At 45.5% G+C, this 5000-nt stretch overlaps 1 pseudogene; it reads right to left on the bottom strand.

Moving 5' to 3' along the window:
* Positions 1 to 4672: 4672 nt before the first annotated feature.
* Positions 4673 to 5000, bottom strand: part of LOC143263056 (large subunit ribosomal RNA) — a 3010-nt pseudogene continuing 2682 nt past the window's right edge.

Genomic DNA, 5000 nt, shown 5'->3' with positions numbered 1-5000 from the left:
CATGTGTTATCTGGCCTTTTGTTGAGTTGGTCCAAATTTCCTGCCAGGCATCGAGAGTCTGCTCCCGGATGTCTTTTTGCAGTTTGTTTTTTATTTCTATGGATGGTGTTGGTTGTAGTGTTGTGAATTCTAAGTTTCGGATTTTGAAATTTTGATTTCTGCTTAGATTGTATTTTGCTCTTCTCTCCTCTAAGAGTAGTTCTATCGGTATTGCGCCTGTGATTACCATTAGGGCATCGTATGAGATTGTTCTATATGATTTTGAAACTCTGATAAGGGCATGTCTTTGAGTTTTGTGTAAGAGTCTAATGTGATGTGAATTGTTAACCTTGTCTGACCAGGCAGCAGCGGCGTAGGTGAGTATAGGAACAAAGACTCCGTTGTAAATAGTAGCTAGGGTCTTGTGGTTAAGTCCCCAGTTGGCTTTGGCAATTGTAGCAAGAGCGTGAAATATCATTTTGCTTTTATTTGATATTAGTTGCAGGTGAGGAGTTATGTTTAATCTTGTGCCAAATTTGACACCGAGATATTTAACGGAGTTTTTCATTTTAAGTGAGCTGTTCCCGATCTTGACTGTGGGAGGTCTTCTAATATCTAGAAAGCCTTTTAGCAGAATCATTTCTGATTTCTGTGATGAAATTTGGAGTTTTTGTTCCCTACACCATTCTAAGATTGTGGCTGTGATGGAGTTTGCAGTTGTTTCCAACTGTAATCTAGAGTCTCCTGAAGTGAGGACTATTAGGTCGTCCGCGTAAGCAATGACTTTGTGGCCTAGACTATTTAGGCGATTTAGAAGTTCGTCGAATATTAAGTTCCAGAACATGGGTCCCAGGATAGAACCTTGAGGGCAACCTTTGTTTACTGATTTGCGGGATATGAAGCTAGAGGTGACTATCTCTGCTGTTCGGTCAGAGAGGTAACTTTGAATAACTTTGTATATATTTTGCGGACAATTTCTATTTTTTAGGTTCCAGAGGATGCTGGGCCACCATACCGAATCGAAAGCTCCTGAGATGTCGAAGAGCAGACCTATCATATATTTGTTCCGAGAGTAAGTTACATGTTTTCTTAATTCAACCATGGCGTCCTCTGTTGACCTTCCGGGTTTGAATCCGAATTGTCTATCAGAGGTGAGCTCATGGTTGTGCAGAAGGCAGTGGATCTTATTGGCCATAAGCTTTTCCAGAATTTTGCCGAGGACTGGGAGGAGAGAGATCGGCCTATAGGACTTAGGATCGCTCTCCTCTTTCTCTTTTCCTTTAAGTAGCACACGAATCTGAGCACGCTTCCATTGTTTTGGGAATACGCCGTGGGTTAGGCAATCATTAAACAGTTCTGTGATTTCCCCATGTAGGGTAGTCCAGGCCCGCTTAATGATTACGTTTTCTAGTCGGTCGTGTCCGGGGGCTTTATTCGGTTTAAGGGATTTTACTATTGTGGCTATGTCTGTTTTTAAGAATGGGGGAGAATTTTCCGTGGCTGGAGGTGACGACGTCTCCAGTCGGATGTTAATTTGTCTGTTTGTTTCGTTGGTCGTGTTATCGTCTGGAACTAGGTGGGCTAAGAGTTTGTCTATTGTGTCGCGTAGTGTGATTGTTTGTTCACCTTGTATTTGTATACTTTCGCATACTTTGTCTGCTTTTAGTTTTTTGTTTGCTATTTTGTATGTTATACCCCATGCGTTTTCGTTTCCTTCCTTGGAGACGAAGTTTCTCCAGCTTTTGAGTTTCGCGGATCTAATTTTTGATATATATTTATTTCGGAGGGTTCGATAAGACTCTCCTAAGGATTGCCTTACCGATTTCGTTTTTGTTCTTTGATAGATACGTCTTGCCTCAGTGACCTCTTTTCTAAGTTTGCTTAGTTGCGGAGTCCACCAAGGGACGGATTTCGGGAAGCGTGTTTTTTGCGGGATGGATTGTTCTGCTGCTGTTATGATTTTATTTTCTATTTTCGCGGCGAGTGATTCTGGAGTTGAGGTTTCTAAGGGGGGCGGGTCGTCTGTAGTTTTGTTGGAGAGACAGTGGTGAAATTTGTCCCAGTCTGCTTTTTTAACGTTGAACCTATTGGTTCTGACTGGTCGGCTAGAAGTGTGGAATAGTTGGATGGAATAGGTTATTAGACTGTGGTCGCTCGTGGTCGTACTGTCATGTACCGACCAACACCTGATTTTGCCGAATGAGTTTGCACACGCTAGAGTGAGATCAATGTTAGAAGTTCCTCTAGGTGTGTTGAATGTGAAGGTTGCGGAAGGCTTGTTAACTACGAAGAGTCTGTGTTGGGAGATGAAATCTTCCATTGTCTCTCCTCGAGGATCTGTGCGTTTGCTGAACCAGAGGGGGGAGTTCGCGTTTGAATCTAAGCTAATTATTATTTTATGCACCTTGAGAGTTGTAATTGCTTTATCTAGGTGGGCTAAGTATGAGTCTATGTTTTCGCAAAATTGGAGATACGCGTTGATTATGTAGAATCTGTCGTCTTTCGTGCAGATTTCTACGCATGTGCAATGGGTGTTGCTTATTTGTGCGATCTTGAGGGCTTCTATTTCGGTGTTGAAAATAACTATTGCTGATTTAATTTTGTCCGCGGTAGAGATTTTTGAAAAGCGTTTTTTGTCGGTTATGATTTTTGTGGTAATTCCGAAGCCTGGGATGGAGTTCGCGTTACTGTAGGGCTCCTGAAGCAAGAGTATATCTATCTTTTTGTTTGTCGCTATCTGTCTGAGTTCGTCAGTTACTGTCTTAGAACCTCCGGCGTTTATTTGTGCTACTTTTAGGATTCGCGTGCTACTTGTGTTGCGTCTAGTGGATACTTGGCCTATTTTAAGGGTGGGCATGGATTGGGAGTGGTTAGGTTTATAAACCATAATCCGTGCGAGCGAGGACCTGATTTATAGCAGCGATGTATGCCGGACATTCGCTGTGGGTGACAGAGTGGGTGGCGGGTTTGCCGGTTTTCTGGCAATTATGGCAGCAGGACGGTTTGGCCTTGTTTGGGCATGTTTTGAAAGTGTGGTCTTGCTCGGCGCAATGACCACAAATGTCTTTCTCGGCGCGGCAGTATTTCGTCGTGTGACCGAAGCTGTGGCACTTGTAACAGCGGGTCGCCGCGATGTAATCGTTGACGCGGCAACAATTCCATGCGACGTAGACTCGCTCTTTCTTGACGAGGATGTCGCGGGCCTGTTTAGACACTTCTAAAATCCAGTTGCATCTATCTCTGTTTTTGTCGCCTGATTTAAATGCGAGTTTGATCTGTTGGGAAATAGATTTTTCGGGGCCGTCGAGATTCTGGTTGACGATAGCCTTAAGTGTGGCTTCGTCACTCTCGAGTTTCGGGACGTCGTACAATATTATTCTGGGATTTTTCTTTAGCGGGGCTCCTACTATTAGGCCGGCAGCTTTCAACTGCGCGTTGCCTTGAAGGGTGGTTAGGTCAGAATTTTTAGAGGACTCGACTAGGATCCCGTTGCCCTGGATCCTCCTGATGCTCTTTATTTGCAATTTGTTCTCGGAAGGGGAAACGAGCTTCAGGACTGCTTCCTTGGTCTTCTCACTGGATTCGAAGACCTTGGGATCCTGTGGAAGGATCGTGATCGCGCTAGGAGGGTTCTGTTTTAAATTTGAAAGAGCCGCAGTTTTGGAGCGGACTCCGACTCTTTCGGCGTAGGTGGTGGGTCGGGAGGGTTCTTTCGAGACTTGACACTTTTCAGTGACTGTCTCGAGGGTCTTGCGCTGCATTTTATTTTCGGAGGTGATGGCGTGGATTTGGCCCTCGAGGTTACTGCAGCGGAGGAGGGACGCTCCAAGGATACTTTGCAGTTTCGCGAGTTTACTGGCGATAAACTGCGATGCTTCGGGATAGAGACCGTTGTCCTGGTCCATTAAGAAGTTCAATAAGGCCATTGAGACCTTTTCGGATTTTAAGCGAAGTTCGTTCGCGGTGAGATCGGGGGAGGGAGTGACGGCGGCCGTCTTGCTGCTGTTGTTTTGCGGATTGTTGGGGGCAGGTGTGACCGGGGGCGGAGAAGGGGCTTCGGATTTTCTCCGGGTTTTGGGGGGCTTTTGAGAGGGCACGTTGGTTAGCGGGGTGTCAGAGTCTAATTCTGCGTCGGAGACTATTCTACGTTTATTTTTTCTGTTGCGTTTACTTACTTTGATGTAGCCCTCTGTATCGGATGTATCGGCTTCCATCCTGTCTGTTGTGGTCGGCTGGCGAGGTGGTGGGTTTGTCGGCTGGCGGTTGGCTGCTGGGCTGGCGTCCAGGTCGTCTAGGAGTTGCACACGGATTTTTTCTTCGGATTTTTGGAAACTCACACGTGAAAAATAATGTACGTATCAAGAAATTTGCGCGTAACTAGGGACGGTTGCTAAGGAGTTTTCGCGGAGGAATGTACTACAGGCCGAGAAACCGTTACTTTTACCGTTAAGCGGTACCGTTACCTGGCCGGCGACCCTTGTAATCCGGGACGGCGCAGGTAGTCAAAATTTACGGACGCGAACAATTTAAAGTAAATGTTTATGCTTATAACTTTTTTAACGTTAAAACAATCAACAAATGAACTGCACAAGGTTGTTGTTGGTAAAAAACACTGCACGTTGATACAAAAAATTTTTGATTTTCGTCACTTTTAACTACCGTTTACGAAACGACGCGGATTAACTTCGGAGCGACTTGTCGCACGTCCGTTCACCACGGCGGTTGAGAGCGGAGTCGTAGATAGGGACAGATGGGAATCTCGTTAATCCATTCATGCGCGTCACTAATTAGATGACGAGGCATTTGGCTACCTTAAGAGAGTCATAGTTACTCCCGCCGTTTACCCGCGCTTTTTTGAATTTCTTCACGTTGACATTCAGAGCACTGGGCAGAAATCACATTGCGTCAACACCCGTGGGGGCCATCGCAATGCTTTGTTTTAATTAGACAGTCGGATTCCCCTAGTCCGTGCCAGTTCTGAGCTGAGCGTTGAATGGCGGCCGAAGAGGACGACCGCACCG

This window comes from Megalopta genalis, unplaced genomic scaffold (genome assembly GCF_051020955.1).
Source record: "Megalopta genalis isolate 19385.01 unplaced genomic scaffold, iyMegGena1_principal scaffold0300, whole genome shotgun sequence".
In the NCBI taxonomy this organism is placed as follows: Eukaryota; Metazoa; Arthropoda; class Insecta; order Hymenoptera; family Halictidae; genus Megalopta; species Megalopta genalis.
This window is presented reverse-complemented; position numbering and strand designations above follow the sequence as displayed.